This window comes from Rana temporaria, chromosome 3, assembly GCF_905171775.1.
Source record: "Rana temporaria chromosome 3, aRanTem1.1, whole genome shotgun sequence".
Lineage (NCBI taxonomy): Eukaryota > Metazoa > Chordata > Amphibia > Anura > Ranidae > Rana > Rana temporaria.
This window is the reverse complement of record NC_053491.1, coordinates 364,882,862-364,901,362: the sequence shown is the minus strand read 5'-3', so window position 1 is coordinate 364,901,362 and position 18,501 is coordinate 364,882,862. Positions and strand designations below refer to the sequence as shown.

Sequence of the window (18,501 nt, the reverse complement as noted above, 5' to 3'; positions counted from 1 at the left end):
GCAGTTAGTTGCCTTTATTCCTTCGATCACAAGAGCCGATTCAAAAGTTTCGATTTGCCTGAAAACGATCACATGTACAGCCGATTTTAGAGGAAAAGGGGAGATCTGCACAGAACTTCAGCTGTCTGCATATCTGCATCATCGTTTTGACATGAAGAAATCCATATATTCAGTTTGACAGGTGACAGGTTCACTTTAAGCTGTAAAACCATTCAGTGGGTTCAGTGTGTTTCCGCCCAGGTTCACACTGGGTACGATTTGGTACGATTTGAGATGCGATTTCACATGTCAAATCGCATCTCAAATCGTCGGCATTTTCCGGCAATTGTCGGCAATGACACTGTCCTAATCGGTGCGACGCCGCATCTGCGGCGCTGCACCGATTTCAAAAAGTAGTTCCTGTACCATTTTTTGCGATTTCGGGCCGCGATTTACATTGAACCCTGCACAGATGCCTCGCGAAATCGCGGTAAAATCGCGATTTTACCGCGATTTTGAATTCACAGCAGTGTGAACTTAGCCTCAAAAAAACAGTCAATAGAATTCACTGTATTTCATTGTAAAACTGTATTGTTATGTTGATGTGTCCCCACATAGGGAAATATCTGGCAGAAACACCAACTTCCCTGTTTATCTCAGTTACAGTAAATACACCCCCCCCCCCCCCCCCTGTTTACACAACACTCTATACCGGTATGCTGTTCAACCCACCATTTGCAGCAATCTTCATTTTTTAAACAGTAAATCAACTAGTGAACTGTCATAACAACACAGCCATCCGACCTGTTTCTGTATAAATTGTGACTATTAAACTGAGCAGGGCTTTCCCAGTGCCCCTGAGCAGGACTGTTGTCTGTAGCCCATCATTCTACACTTCACTTGAACACAAGACTAGCCATAGATGTGGCAATTTTCAGACAATTTCAATGACTTTCAACCAGCTTCAACCTTTAATTTGGTAAAAAGTGATTGCAAGAACAAAAATAACCTACCTTAAAGCGGGGGTTCACCCGGACATACAACTTTTTAACCTTAGATTCCTGCTCATTTTGTCTAGGGGAATCGGCTATTTTTTTTTTAAATCGAAGCAGTACTTACCTTTTTAGAGAGCGATTTTCTCCACCGCTTCCGGGTATGGGCTGTGGGACTGGGCGTTCCTATTTTGATTGACAGTCTTCCCACAGGCTTCCGACGGTCGCATCCATCGCGTCACGATTTTCCGAAAGTAGCCGAACGTCGGTGCGCAGGCGCCGTATAGAGCCGCACCGATGTTCGGCTTCTTTCGGCTACTCGTGACGCGATGGATGCGACCGTCGGAAGCCTCTCGGAAGACTGTCAATCAAAATAGGAACGCCCAGTCCCGCAGCCCATACCCGGAAGCGGCGGAGAAGATCGCTCTCTAAAACGGTAAGTACAGCTTCGATTTTAAAAATACTAGCCGATTCCCCTAGACAAAATGAGCATCAATCTAATGTTAAAAGTTATTTTTAGGGTGCACTCCCTCTTTAAAGTAGAACTATAGGCAAACTTTTTTTTTCTGCATTTTAGATAGAGAAACGGAGGCTGGTTTTTCCTTTTGGTGCTACCTGTCCCCATTGAGGAGATTTACCCTCACTTCCTATCCCATAGCCAAAACAGGAAGTGAGAGGGAATCCCTGAAAATTAAGGGAATCCCTTGGGGACCCCCATGTCACCAAAACTAGTGTCTCCATTGGAAGATTCCCCCTCTATTACTTTTCTGGGGACAACCCAAAATTTGGGATTTTCTTTTACTTTAAAGGGGTTGTAAAGTGAAAAAAATCCCTAAATAGCTTCCTTTACCTTAGTGCAGTCCTCTTTCACTTACCTCATCCTTTGATTTTGCTTTTAAATGTCCTTATTTCTTCTGAGAAATCCTCACTTCCTGTTCTTCTGTCTGTAACTCCACACAGTAATGCGATGGAAAAACACGTAAGTATTCAATGTAATGCAATGTATACCCCCGGGGCATACGGCGGCACTCAGCTTAATATATTGCTTTGGCTGTCTTATCCTTGAGGATTCTCAGTACACTAGTACTTGGATCCAGGTCTGATGCACTTGGTTGCATTACATTGGATACTTACGTGTCTCTGCCATTCCCCCTCTGGACCGCCCCGGAATCAATGTTCATATATCTCTGAAAAAACTAGAACTTGTTTACTGAACCTATGATGCACCCCCACAACCGACACCTTAGATAGAGGGAGCGTTTTGGAGTTTTTGGAGAGATTTCTGGCCCTTTCCTTCTATATGGAACTCTCTTCTATGATCTTTTCGACATATATATATATATATATATATATATATATATATATATATATATATGTATGTATGTATATATATATATATATATATATATATATATATATATGATCCGGATTTTTCTAAGATAATGAAATGTATTTTTCTACTATTACTTTCTTCTGCTCGTCCTGAGGAAGTCCAACGGCGAAACGCGTAGACGATGCACAGAGGATATTTTCTATATCATATATCCTATATGTTTTTTTATTGATCTGCTTTGTAAACTTTTTATTTTTTGTAATAAAATTTATATTTTTGATATTCCCGTCTTGCCCCTAAAGTCCGACCATCAATTACCGCTTCTTGAGTAGTTGCTTCTCTTTTTGTCAGCACATGCTTTACCATGCATTGACGGTAATGCATATAGCTATTATTTATATATAATGTAAGTGCAAGCTCTATAGATACCTTTTTCTATTTTCCGCATTGTGGTAATGCGAAAAAATACATGTGCATGTTTTAACATCTCTTGCCGCAACGCACAAATCAGATTTCCATGTGCATGGTCAGCTTTAGGGCTATGTAACAAGGCCCATTAAAATACTTACCTCTGTGGACTAATCCCTCGCTGGCCCCAAAAGCTGACGTATTTCTCTTGTTAGACAAGATATTGGGGTGCTATTTACAATACATGGTACTGCAATGCACCAAACATAAAGCTAGTGCATCATGGGAACATTTTTCTCCTTCACTAATGGGCACTGATGAGGCAGCACTGATGAGGCGGCGCTGATGAGGCAGGACTGATAGGCGGCACTGATTGGCAGCACTGGTGGGCACTGATTGGCAGCACTGGTGTTACACATTTACCGGCCCCTTCCCCACTCCTAAAACATCCCAGCAGCAACAGCCGATAGGAGAGGAGGGAAGCTGGCAGCGCTGCGGGGGGAGAAAGATGGGAGCCAGGGCAGTAGGGGGAATCTGTGCTGCACAGGGTGATTAGGGTGTGCCTGGGCACACCTGGCACACCTTGTGCGCACGCCTATGCTCCACATACATCATATGATCGATATCTTGCTGGATTTTGTTGGAAACTACAATCTCATCTGATGGAAAATACCATCCTGCACACTGCAATCACCCAATAAGTGAGTTAAATACCGTATTTATCGGCGTATATCGCGCACTTTTTTGCCCTGAAATCCAGGGCAAAATCGTGGGTGCGCTATATACGCCGATACCCGCTTTCCCGCGCCGAGTTTTGAATACTGCGCCGACATATACCGAGCGCAGTACACTCGGGTATATTCGGCCAGTCGAGCGCGACAGTTGCCGAGCCTGCCCGAGTGTACTGCGCTCGGTATATGCTGGCGCAGTATTCAACACTCGGCGCGGGAAACGAGCGGGGAGGACGCCGCAGAAGGACGCCGGACCCGCTGAAGAAGACACCGGACCCGCCGAAGAAGACACCGGACCCGCCGAAGAAGACACCGGACCCGCCGAAGAGGACACCGGACCCGCCGCAGAAGGACACCGAAGCCGCAGAAGGACACCGAAGCCGCAGAAGGACGCCGGACCCGACGAGGCCGCCGATGGACGCCGCGCAAGACACCAAAACTGTAAGTACAAAAATAACTTTTTTTCCACAGGATTGGGGGTCACTTTAGGGGTGCGCGGTATACGCGGGATCGCGTTATACCGCGATAAATACGGTACTCCATATGAAAATGTTTAAGTTGCATTGTAAGGGCGATGTCATTTATTGAAGCGATCGTCTCCATTTTTATTTCATTTTTTTAAAACAATTTCTCCCTTAGGAAATCAGAGATATTTTCTATGGAATCACTAATGTATAGGTCAGTTGCTCAGCGATTGTTCTTTAGTAGATTTACTAAAACTGGAGAATCTGGGGCAGCTGTCAATGGTAGCCAATCAGCTTCCAACTTCAGCTTCCTTAACTAAGCTTTGACAATAAAACCTGAAAGCTCATTGGTTTCTATGCAGAGCTGCACCAGATTTGCATGCTCCAGTTTTAGTAAATCTCCCCCCTCTTATCCCAGTGACAATCGCTCTGCATCCTCCTCTATGGCCTAGCTACAAATTGCTGAAAGAGAGCGATTTGTCGCAGAGCACACCAACGCAATGTTGTAACGCCACTTTAACTTGTAGCAGCAAACGGCTTCTGAGCGTTAAATTACCAGTGACCCTAGCAATGAAATCTCCAGCTGCCATTGGTGATTTGTAGCAGCAATTAATCGCCCCTCTGACATCGCCCTTACCTGTATGGCGCCCCCATCATGCAGGTATTGTCATTTCTCAAGGTCACCCAGGTAGACTAACATGTTCTCCATGTGCACACGGCCTTGGTAAGGCTGACAATGAAGCCATCCTACTCTGGATTAATTTATAATCTCGCATCGCTCTGGATTTCAGAAAGAGAATGTCAGCTAGGACACAGGAGTGCGCAGCAAACCCAGCAGGAGCTCTCACTGTTAACCTTTCCACTGCCAGCGTCTAACCAGGATAGTGGGCCTATACACAAATGTATTCTTTAATTCTGCAAAAACGTCACAAAACACACTGGGGTTGATTTACTAAAGGCAAAGAGACAGTGCACTTTGCAAAACGCAGCAGTTGCTCCAGAGCTTAGAAAATGAGCAGAAACTCTGCTGACTTCCATCATCCAATCATGTGCAAGCAAAAATGCTGTTTTGTTTTTATTTCCTTGCATGTAATTGAGTATTCTTTGCAAAGTGAACCTTTATCTCATTTACTAAGCTCTGGAGCAACTGCAGTCTATTTGCCTATATATAGCCGCTAGCAATAATCCTAGAAGGAGGGGCAGGAGGGATTCCCGTGTCAACATTGTCTGTGTTGATGGGGAAATTGAGTGAATTTCTCTCCTGCAACCCGTGGTTGCATGAAAAATATTTTCACCGTGTATGTCCTGCTTAAAGGGGTTGTAAAGGTACAATTTTTTTCCCCTAAATAGCTTCCCTTGCATTATTGGTGCATTTTTTTACCGCACCAAAAATGCATCTAAAATGCAGCATGCAGGACTTTTAAAAACACACCTGACCCGCAACTGACTAGTGGGAAGAGTTCCATATAGTTCTGTAGGATTTAACCCTCCTGGCGGTATTCCCGAGCATGACTCGGGGTGGATTTTTTGTGCTAAAATCGGTAACCCCCGAGTCACGCTCAGGGTAGCTATGCAGAGCCTGCAGCACGCGCTGGCTTACCTTGTTTCTGGATCCAGCGATGCCACCGCGCTGTGTGAGCGAGCGGGTCCTCGCTCGATTCACACAGTGTCCTCCTGTGCCGCCGATCTCCGTTCCCTGCGACGTTACGACGCACAGGGGCGGAGATCGGCGCCAAATTCAAAAAGGTAAACAAACACTATACATACAGTACACTGTAATCTTATAGATTACAGTACTGTATGTAAAAAATACACCCACCCCCCCTTGTCCCTAGTGGTCTGCCCAGTGTCCTACATGTACTTTTATATAATAAAAACGGTTCTTTCTGCCTGCAAACTGTAGATTGTCCATAGCAACCAAAAGTGTCCCTTTATGTCAAAAAAGGTTTTAGAGCAGCTAGAAAACAGCGATAATAAATTATAATCACTTGCAGAATTGTGCGATAGCGATTTGCGGGGAAATTCGTCATAAAAAAAAAAATAATGAGAGCGACAATTCTGCAACTGAGCAAATTTCAGTGATTTTGAGTTGATTACATTATTGAATCATTTTTATTATAATTATATTATTATTTGTTATAATTATTTATTATATTATAATTTTGTTTTAAAAAAAATGTCATACCCGGGATGCCTACTAGACTCTTGTTTGGACTGATTTAAGTGAGTTATTCCTAAGAATTACAGGCCTACAGTATAAAACGCCAAATTTCCTTGCAAATAATGGTACCGCTTTCAGCACCTTTTTTCTGAAATAATCATACCGCCTGGGAGGTTAATGGTCGTGAATTTTTCTTCATGAAAATGCAAGGCAAAAACAAAGGAAAAACTGATCAGGAGCCTAAGCTGGCCATACACCATACAATTTTCTTATTCAATTTCCTTTAGATTTACCTTCAACTGTGTTGCACAAGGGCCTGCCTGATTACACACAAATTGAAACTCTTAAAGTGGAGGTCCACCCTAAAAAAAAAATAACTTCTATACTTACAACAAGGCTGTTACTAGGCAGATCGTCCTAATCTGCCTCTTACTCATCCGCGGTGAGGTTCTGTGTTCTCCTTCTCGCGTTGCCTCCTAGGTAATGGAGGCGTGCTGCCTTCTGGGACACACAGGATGGTGTGCCCATTCACAAAAAGCCACGCGACTTGCGCATGCACAGTAGGAAACGGACAGTCAAGATGCAAGGCTTTACTGCCTTGTTTCCCTTAGTGAGGATGGCGGCGCCGGAACCCGGTCCGAGGGACGGATCGGCCTTGGGCGGCCAACATCACGGCAACCTGCACAGGTAAGTGTGCTTATTAACCACTTGAGACCCGCGCTATTGACAGAAGACGTCAACAGCGCGGCTCTCAGGTGCCAACGGGACGTCTTTGGACGTCATTTGAAGTGCCTCTGGGGGGCGCGCAGCGGGTAAACACTGTCCCGGTGCATCGCTGGGAAGCCGATGCGTGTACCTGGCGGCCGCGATGTCCGCCGGGTACACGCGATCGTCGGTTACACAGCAGGGACGTGTGAGCTCTGTGTGTAAACACAGAGCTCCACGTGCTGTCAGAGGAGAGGAGACCGATCTGTGTCCCTTGTACATAGGGACACAGCATCGGTCACCTCCCCCAGTCACCCCCCTCCCCCCACACAGTTAGAACACACCAAGGATACACATTTAACCCCTTCCTCACCCCCTAGTGTTAACCCCTTCACTGCCAGTCACATTTATACAGTAATTAGTGCATTTTTATAGCACTGATGGCTGTATAAATGTGAATGGTCCCAAATTTGTGTCAAAAGTGTCTGATACGTCCGTCGCAATATTGCAGTCCCAATAAAAATCGCAGATCGCCGCCATCACTAGTAAAAAAAAAAATCATAATTCTGTCCCCTATTTTGTAGGCGCTATAACTTTTGCGCAAACCAGCCGCTTATTGCGATTTTTTTTTTTTTTTACAAAAATACGTATCGGCCTTAACTGAGAAAAAAATTGTTTTTTTAAAAAAAAAAATTGGGATATTTATTATAGCAACAAGTAAAAAAAAATATATATTTTTTAAATTGTCGCTCTTTTTTTGTTTATAGCGCAAAAAATAAAAATCGCAGAGGTGATCAAATACCACCAAAAGAAAGCTATATTTGTGGGGGAAAAAGGACGTCAATTTTGTTTGGGAGCCACGTCGCACGACCGCGCAATTGTCAGTTAAAGCGACGCAGTGCCGAATCGCAAAAAGTCCTCTGGTCAGGAAGGGGGTATATGTGCCCAGTAAGCAAGTGGTTACAGGTCAGCAGCTACAGTGTTTGTAGCTGCTGACTTTTAATATTCTTTTTTTTTTCTTTCCCGCCGGACCCCTGCTTTAAGGTTTGACCTCATATTATATGGTTTTGGTAAATATGAAGACAAAAATCTGCAGAAAATATCATAGCGTGTATGGGGTCTTAGACAGGAGCCAATTAACATACTAGCATGTATTTGGCGCGTGGGAGGAAACTGGAGAACCCGGAGGAAACCCACACAGGCACGGATGTGAACAAAGGACCACAGTGCTACAAGGCAGACATCCTTAGCTGGTATTGCTATAGATATAAATGTACTGCTCCTGATATGCGCTGGAACATTGTGTAAATAGGATCCTTTTCACTGTGAATCTTCAATGGTCAGCGTAATGAGAGGGGAGGGGGGGTTGATAATGTTGTCATATGACCAAAGTATGGAGTTGTCAGCAATTTTCTTATATTATAGACATTGATATTTTCCCTTACTGGTGTGTGTGGTAAACAGGAGCTTGGGTTGCGTTCCTTTTAGCCCAGTTGGGACTTTTTGGCAGCCGTAGACACAGGCATTTTTTAGATTTTATTCTAAAGACATTCAGCAAGAATTTACAAAGCATATCGAAAAAAAAAAATTCTGAAGCTCATTCTTAAGCCCTGTACACACGGGCAAGAATCTCGCCAGGAAAAAAACGTTGTTTTTCCTGACGAGATTCTTGGCAAGAATCTCTTGCCACCCGAGTGTACAGACTCTCCTTTCAAAAGAACCGCGGTTCTCTTGAAAGGCAAGAACGCGGTGACGTCATCGCGTACGGCGAGCATGCGCTCGTCACATTCGATGCCGTCGCCGCCATCTTGCTGCACCCTACCTATGCCTAGGAAGCTACCGCGCATGCGTCAAAGTCATTTCGAGCATGCGCGGGTTTCCACGGTGACCAGGTAAGTATACACACTCTCGGGTTTCTCGGCAAGAAAACTGCAGAGAATCTCACGACGAGAAAATAGAGAACATGTTCTCTATTTTTCTCGTCTAGATTCTGTCCAGTTTTCTTGTCGAGAGACCTGAAAGCCTCTTAGGCCCCGTACACACGACCAGTTTCCTCGGCAGAATTCAGCTTCCGACCGAGTTTCTGGCTGAATTCTGCCGAGAAACCCGGCCGTGTGTACACTTTCGGCCGAGGAAGCCGACGAGGACCTCGGCGAGGAAATAGAGAACATGTTCTCTATTTCCTCGTTGTTCTATGGGAGAACTCGGCCCGCCGAGCTCCTCGGCGGCTTCAGTGCTGAACTGGCCGAGGAAATCGATGTGTTTGGCACGTGGAGTTCCTCGGCCGTGTGTACGGGGGCTTACACACGCTCGGTATACTCGGCAAGAAAGCTCTGCCAGCAGTTTTCCGAGTGAACCGAGCGTGTGTACGAGGTTTAAGACTGATAACCCAAAGGCACTGCCAACCCTAATCTACAGAACATCAGTTTAAGGCATTTACAAAGCAATGTAAAGCTTGTTTAAAGCTACAGACGGCACAATCACTGAGATCTGTATTTAGCACAATCAAAACGTTGGAGCTGAGGGGGGAGGGGTCTTTAAAAGCTCCAAGGGAGCAGGAGCTGACCCAAGAATGTTAGAAGCTCTGCACTTTAGGCTAATGTTTACAAAATAAATAAGCACCTTCAATTAAAGTCCTCATGAATGTGCTGGCTGTAGCTTTAAACGGATATTTAGCAAGCTCTAGTAAGGAAAACTGGGCCGAGCTCTGTAGAGGCTGCCAGCTAAAGCTTGGTAAATGCTTACTGAAGTCTCCTGACTGTAGTAATAAATACAAAATAGGATAAAGTGCCTGTGTGTACATAACATTAGAGTCTGCAAGCCATAAACAGGGAGAGGAGAACATATAAACATTTTTTGTAAGCAGATCCTGATGTGGCTATAAACATCTAAAACGTCATAGTAAGATTCTGTTGCCTCCCTATTCATCTATATAGTACGAGGCCCCACACATCATAGGTGAACCCTATTCATCTATATAGTATTAGGTGGACCTTATTCATCTATATAGTACGAGGCCCCACACATCATTGGTGGACCCTATTCATCTATATAGTATTTTAGGTGGACCCTATTCATCTATATAGTATTAGGTGGACCCTATTCATCTATAGAGTACGAGGCCCCACACATCATTGGTGGACCCTATTCATCTATATAGTATTAGGTGGACCCTATTCATCTATAGAGTACGAGGCCCCACACATGATTGGTGGACCCTATTCATCTATATAGTATTTTAGGTGGACCCTATTCATCTATATAGTATTAGGTGGACCCTATTCATCTATATAGTATTTTAGGTGGACCCTATTCATCTATATAGTATTAGGTGGACCCTATTCATCTATATAGTATTAGGTGGACCCTATTTATCTATATAGTGCATGGTCCCACACATCATAGGTGGACCCTATTCATCTATATAGTATTAGGTGGACCCTATTCATCTATATAGTATGAGGCCCCACACATCATAGGTGGACCCTATTTATCTATATAGTACGAGGCCCCACACATCATAGGTGGACCCTATTCATCTATATAGTACGAGGCCCCACACATCATAGGTGGACCCTATACATCTATATAGTACGAGGCCCCACACATCATAGGTGGACCCTATTCATCTATATAGTACGAGGCCCCACACATCATAGGTGGACCCTATTCATCTATATAGTACGAGGCCCCACACATCATAGGTGGACCCTATTCATCTATATAGTACGAGGCCCCACACATCATAGGTGGACCCTATACATCTATATAGTACGAGGCCCCACACATCATAGGTGGACCCTATTCATCTATATAGTACGAGGCCCCACACATCATAGGTGGACCCTATTCATCTATATAGTACGAGGCCCCACACATCATAGGTGGACCCTATTCATCTATATAGTATGAGGCCCCACACATCATAGGTGGACCCTATACATCTATATAGTACGAGGCCCCACACATCATAGGTGGACCCTATTCATCTATATAGTACGAGGCCCCACACATCATAGGTGGACCCTATTCATCTATATAGTACGAGGCCCCACACATCATAGGTGGACCCTATACATCTATATAGTACGAGGCCCCACACATCATAGGTGGAGCCTATTCATCTATATAGTATTAGGTGGACCCTATTCATCTATATAGTACATGGCCCCACACATCATAGGTGGACCCTATTCATCTATATAGTACGAGGCCCCACACATCATAGGTGGACCCTATACATCTATATAGTACGAGGCCCCACACATCATAGGTGGACCCTATTCATCTATATAGTACGAGGCCCCACACATCATAGGTGGACCCTATTCATCTAAATAGTACGAGGCCCCACACATCATAGGTGGACCCTATTCATCTAAATAGTATGAGGCCCCACACATCATAGGTGGAGCCTATTCATCTATATAGTAAGAGGCCCCACACATCTATGCAGTACAAATAGGCTACAGATGGAGATATGTGGGGACCATGTAGTGATTTATGGGACAATGTACTGTATAGATGCATGGGGTCTGCCTATAGATGTGTGTAGGGCCGAAACAACTAATCGATTAATCGACAACTAATCGATTATGAAATTAATCGATCACAATTTTCATAATCGATTAATCGGCCAGTAACATAATGGTGTAAAAAAAACTAAAATTAGCCCTTTATAGTACAAAAAAGCAAATCGCTACTGTAAATATTACTTTCCCTGTCCCACAGTAAAAAAAATTAACCCCTTAGGCTGCATTCACACCTGAGCGTAGCGTTTTGCGGCGTTTTTTACCGCGATTTGCCGCGACTAAACGCATCGTTTTTTACCGCGATTTGCCGCGACAAAACGCAGCGTTTTTTTTACCGTGATTTTTTACAGGTCTAGGGTCACCAATGTAAAATGCCCAAACGCCCAAATTCAAGCCACAAAAAAGGGTCCAGAACTTGTTTGGGCTTCAGGCGTTCGGCGTCAGGCGTTTTGTAGTGGAGATGTGAACCATCTCCATAGAGAATAATGTATTTTTTCCCCTCTAGCGTTTTGGGGCGTCGCGCTTCAGGCGACAATACACTCAGGTGTGAATGCAGCCTTACAGTAGTGATTATTTGCTCTTTTTGTACTTTTTTTTTTTTTAACCCCATTATGTTACTAAACATCTCAGGCCGGGGTCACCTCTGTTTTTTGGTGCTTTTTGCAGAAACACACTACAGTTCATTTCATGTTTTTCTATGGGAAACGTTCACATCCATGATTTTCTTTCAGCTGCTACGTATTTGGAAAGGGCAAGGACTTTTTAACGCAAATGGTGCTATTTTGGGTTTTTTGGTTCAATATATTTCAATGGAGAAGCTGCAGAAAAGCATGTAATGTGTTTTTGTGGCAATTTGTGTTTTGTAATCTGCCAAACAACAAATTGGCCCAAAAAAAAAAAAAAAAATGCTATTTTTTTTTTTTTTAAAGACTATTATCCGATTAATCGAAACAATAATCGGCAAACTAATCGATTATGAAAATAATCGTTAGTTGCAGCCCTAGATGTATGTGGCCAACCTATAGATATGGAGCATCTGGAACCTCATAGTACAATTGTGTTGCCTCCCAGATGCTCTTCTAGCTGTCAGTCTGATTATTCTTCACCTAGCTCTAAAAATCATGGCGGAAGACAGGCTGCATGGACCTTACACATATATACAGTGAGTACATGGACCTCATTCAGATATACATGGACCACAGAAATTGTATAGCTGAATGAGGTCCATGCAGCTGCTATACCAGGCCCTATACATAGCCGCCATACATAAATACAGTACAAGGTCCCCATGCATCTGAACAGTAAATTACTCCACACATCATTTTAGGGGTGCTATACATTCTATACAGTACAACTTGACCAGAGAAGGGGATATATGTAGGGGAAAAGGTACTGTACAGATACATGGGGTCCAGTTATAGATATGGAACATCTGGAATTTTACAGTAATTTTCTGTAGCTTCTCAGGCGCTCTTCTAGCTGCCAGTCTAATTATTTATCACCTAGCTATAAACCTAATAGCAGAGGGAAGGCTGCATGGACCCCAAACATCTATACAGTCCATGGTCCCCATACATCTATACATGGCCCCCAAACATCCATACAGTACATAAACCCCATATATCTATACATGCCCCCCAAACATCTATACAGTACATGGAACCCATAGATCTATACATGGCCACCAAACATCCATACAGTATATGAACCCCATATATGCCCCCTAAACATCTTTACAGTACATGACCCCATATACATGCCCCCCAAACATCTACACAGTACATGGAACCCATAGATCTATAGCCACCAAACATCTACATGGACCCCATACATCTATCTATACATGCCCCTCAAACATCCATACAGTACATGAACCCCATACATCTATACATGGCCACCACACATCTATATAGTAAAATGCACCCTACACATCTATACATGACCCCTGCACATCTAGAAACATCTATGCAGTACAACTTGGCCAGAGATAGGGACATATGGGGGTCATGTATGGGGCACTGTACTATACAGATGCATGGAGTCCGCCTACAGATGTATGGGGTCTACCTATAGATGTATGGGGTCCATATAGAGATGCATGTGGACCACCTCTAGATATGTGGTGTCCGCATATGTATGGCGGCCATGTATAGATCTGTGGGAACCATGTTTGGATGTATGGAGTCTACATATGGAAATATGGGGTCCACCTATAGATATGTGGGGTCTGCGTATGTATGTGTGGTGGCTACGTATGAATGTACGAGATCTACATATAGATATATGCTGTCCACCTATAGATATGTGGGGTCTGAGTATGTATGTGTGGTGGTCATGTATGGATACGTTGGGGCCATGTATGGAGTCTACATATAGATATATGGGGTCCAATTATAGATATGTGAGGTCTGCGTATGTATGTGTGGTGGCCATGTATGAATGTACAAGGTCTACATATAGATATATGCTGTCCACCTATGGATATGTGGGGTCTGTGTATGTATGTGTGGTGGTCATTTATGGATACGTTGGGGCCATGTATGGAGTCTACATATAAATAAACGGGGTCTACCTATAGATATGTGGGTCTGTGTGGTGGCCATGTATGGCTACGTGGGAGCCATGTATGGATGTTTAGAGTCTACATATAGCTGTATGAGTCCTTTATCTATATACCCCCACTACATCTATATGTGGACTCCATATATCTATATACCCCCACTACATCTATATGTGGACTCCATATATCTATATACCCCCACTACATCTATATGTGGACTCCATATATCTATATACCCCCACTACATCTATATGTGGACTCCATATATCTATATACCCCCCACTACATCTATATGTGGACTCCATATATCGATATACCCCCTATATACCCCCCACTACATCTATATGTGGACTCCATATACCCCCACTACATCTATATGTGGACTCCATATATATATATATCTATACCCCCCCCCCCCCCATACATCTATATAACCAAATCCTATGTCTATACTATGCTATGCCTGTATCTCCCATCCATCTACACAGCTTGCCATCCTTCCCACAGTTCTCCCCCTAGAATAGATCTGTAATCTATTTTAGCACCCAGATACTTGTTCTGGCGCTGCATGGCCAGCAGAGGGCGCCGCTGCCAGCCCTTCAATTCAGATTACTGTACAGAATTGCCACCCAGACAAGAGAGAGAGAAAAAAGAGGGCCTGTTGACGTTTAAACAATAAAAAATCCCCATTAGCTGCCTTTCCCCTCTTCTACTGGGTACCCCGAACGTTGCCCAGAGGTGGCATTCACAAGCTATGGGCCCTAGAGTTTATGGGCCAGAGATGGGGGAGGTGAAACCTCCTTCCCCCATTCTACATTGTGGGGGAGGGGAGATCTTTGCAGTAAGAGGCTTGGCGAGCCCTGGAAGGGGTTAAATCAAACTAACTTCAATCCGATTAAAGGTTGCCATTGCAAATGTGGCACCAGCAGAAAAGAGAACCCTCCCAGCTCGATGGGAGCAATAAGAGGGCCATAAAGGCAGTTAATGTGTAATCCCCAGCAAGAGGCCTCAGTCCTCCAAGTTTCACACTCTTCCATCCCCTCCCCCACCAGGGACACGCAAGGGTTAAACTGTTTTTTTTTCCCTGCACAAGGATGGGGGGGATGCAGCAAGTTTTGGGAGAATATTTCTTGCAGATAGTAGATAAACAATAGGCACCAGGCTCTCCCCACCCCATCCTTCCTTAGAAAAGTCAAGCCCAGTTCAGCTTAACCCTAAAAACTGCCCCCCCCATTCCCCTCCCCCTAAGGCAGAGGATTAACCCCTGACAGCCCAGTGCAGACATCACTATACAGGCTGCACACATTACATAATAAATCTATGGAAACAACAAATCCCCCTTCATCCATTCACAGTAACATCAGATTTCTGTAACAATGTAATGTTTTATAAACACTGTACAGGACAGCAAGGGTTGTTATTATTATTAGAGAGGAGGGGGAGGGGAGAGGGGGGTCTGGATTCTTTAGGGTTGGGGGGCAGGGAGGGCATAGGTTGCCCAATCTTACCTCCACACACAGGGGCCACCGGGGCAAGAGACGAAGAGCTTCATGGTCCTCAGGTGGGTCACTGCTGCTTCCTGGGGCTGACTTGTGCCATGCTGGGGGGGTGCTTAGTGGGCTCTCCTGGCAGTCACCAGCTGCACCCCCGTGTCTGGTGGATCCTACATTCAGGGGGTGCACAGGCTGGGCCTTATAGAAGAGGGTTGTACAGTCCCTGGCACCTAATCTACAGGGTAGAGACTGCAGCAACCCCTTCCGCACCCCCATGCAGGGCACCCAACCAACAGGGAGCTTCTTAAAAGTTGGATTTACAAGAGAAAAGGCAGAGAAGGAGGAGGAGAGAAGAGAGCTGGAGGAGTCTTTTCTTCTCTGCTCCGAAGAGCAATCAAACGCCCATCTCATGGATGACGTGCAGGGGGGGAGGGGAGGGGGGCTGTCAGAGCTCCCCCCTCCCATCCTCTGTTTAACCAACACACTTCAATCAGCCATCATGGGGGGGGCATCATATGATTAGTATCCGGGGTGCTGGGGGCACAATGTATACATTACTGATACAATGGAACAATAATGATCATCACATAATCCCATGGAGAGTTATTATTGTAATGTATAGATGGATTCTATTATTATTATTATTGTATATTATTATTTTATATTGTTATTATTATTATTATTATTGTAATGTATAGGTAGATTCCATTATTATTATTGTATATTATTATTTTATATTGTTATTATTATTATTATTATTGTAATGTGTATTGTAATGTGTAGATAGATTCCATTATTATTATTGTATATTATTATTTTATATTGTTATTATTATTATTGTAATGTATAGATGGATTCCATTATTATTATTGTATATTATTATTTTATATTGTTATTATTATTATTGTAATGTATAGATGGATTCCATTATTATTATTGTATATTATTATTTTATATTGTTGTTATTATTATTATTGTAATGTATAGATGGATTCCATTATTATTATTGTATATTATTATTTTATATTGTTATTTTTATTATTGTAATGTATATATAGATTCCATTATTATTATTGTATATTATTATTTTATATTATTATTATTATTATTATTATTGTAATGTATAGGTAGATTCCATTATTATTATTGTATATTATTATTTTATATTATTATTATTATTATTATTATTATTATTATTATTATTATTGTAATGTATAGATGGATTCCATTATTATTATTGTAAATTATTATTTTATATTGTTATTATTATTATTGTAATGTATAGATAGATTCCATTATCATTATTATTATTATTGTATATTATTATTTTATATTGTTATTATTATTGTAATGTATAGATAGATTCCATTATTATTATTATTATTGTATATTATTATTTTATATTATTATTATTGTAATGTATAGGTAGATTCCATTATTATTATCATATATTATTATTTTATATTATTATTATTATTGTAATGTATAGGTAGATTTCATTATTATTATTGTATATTATTATTTTATATCATTATTATTGTTATTATTATTATTTTTTTTGTAATGTATAGATATATTATATTATTATTGTAATGTATAGATATATTCGATTATTATTGTATATATTATTATTATAAATTATTATTATTATTATATTAATTATATTAAAAGCCAGCAGCTACAAATACTGCAGCTGCTGATTTTTTATTTTATTTTTTTTACCAAAGAAGAAAAACAGCTGCTTACTTTTAATTTATGGACACTTACCTGTCCAGGGTGCCTGCGATGTCGGCAGCTGTATCTTGAGATACGTCGGCGCAAGTGCTTTGTGAATCCGGGCCTATTTGTATTTCTCTGTACAAAAAAAGAAAAACCTTCAAGAAATACTTTGTAAAAGAATTAGTCTCTATGTGGACTGCTTAGATGAAAAAATAAATAAATAACAATGTCAGCCCTAAGATAGTGATAACGTTAACCCTTACTGTAAACCAGTGGTTCTCAGCCTGGGGGGGACCCTCTCGGGGGTCAACCGACGATTGCCAGGGGTCCCCAAATCCTGGGCTGTTCCTGAATCCTGCATCGCTCTCCCAGCCTTTTCGCGGCCACCCAGCAGGGCTATCCCTGGAGCCTGTGGCTGCCCAGCTGGGCTGTTTCTGGAGTCCCCAGCCGCCCACTCAGTCTCTTCGCAGCCGACCATTCAGTTCACAGCATAGGTGGGGGGCAGAGACTAGAGGTCAGCTGACTGGTGAGGAATGTGAAGTGGGAGGGGCTGGAGGAGACCCTATTTCCTGATTTCGGCATAGGTGTCACTGCTACAAGACACCACAAAGTCAGAGACACCGTGAAGCCGGAGACACAGTGAGTAACACTACCTGTGATTATAGTTGCCATTAAAAGTCCCTACTAGAGTTCTCAGATTGGCATCTAATTTGGCTGATCAGAACTCCCACCAGTACTGCCACTGATTCCACCCACCACCAGCTCTGCCACTGATCACACGCCCCACCAGCACTGCCACTCATCCCATTCCCCCCACCAAGGAGTAAGATAAGGAATAAATATAGAGAATACATGGAAGGGAGAGGAAAAGAGGGGGATGAACAAAGAAAAAGGGAGAGAAAGAATAAGAGAAAGAACAAGAAAGACGGCTAGAGAGAGGGATGGGGAAAAAAACAAGAAATTAGGAATGAGAGAGATAAAAGGGAATGAAAGGAGTGGAAGGGAATTTAGGGAGTGCTAAATATCTGGGGGTTAGGGGCACAAATTACTTGCCTTTCCTTGGGTGCTGACAACCCACGCTACAAAAATTATTTTACTGTTAGGGGTCCCCAAAACTTGGAAAATGTTATCAAGGGGTCGCTGCATTAGAAAGGTTTAGAACCACTGCTCTAAACCCAACATAAACCCTAATACCAACCCCAGTTTTACCCCGAAGCCCAACTCTAACCCTACTTCCAGTTGCAATGCATACCTCAACTCTACCCCAACACTAGCAATAACCCTAATATGAAGTCCCAACTCTAGCCTTAACTGCCCCTAACTCTAAACCCAACATTAATGCCAAACCCAGCACTAACCCCAATTCTAAACCCAACACTATCCCTAACTCTAAACCCAACACTACTTCTAACTCTAACCCTAAC

General features: G+C 42.8%; 1 protein-coding gene across 3 annotated transcripts in view; it reads right to left on the bottom strand.

Annotated features, from left to right (window-relative positions):
• HIPK2 (homeodomain interacting protein kinase 2) overlaps nucleotides 1-15,751 on the bottom strand; it is a 106,060-nt gene extending 90,309 nt beyond the window's left edge. For all 3 annotated transcript variants that reach the window (XM_040345396.1, XM_040345398.1, XM_040345397.1), the window contains exon 1: nucleotides 15,374-15,751. The gene's annotated coding sequence lies outside the window, so the exon portion shown is untranslated. The remainder of the gene's footprint in view (nucleotides 1-15,373) is intronic.
• Between the last annotated feature and the right edge of the window lie 2,750 nt (nucleotides 15,752-18,501).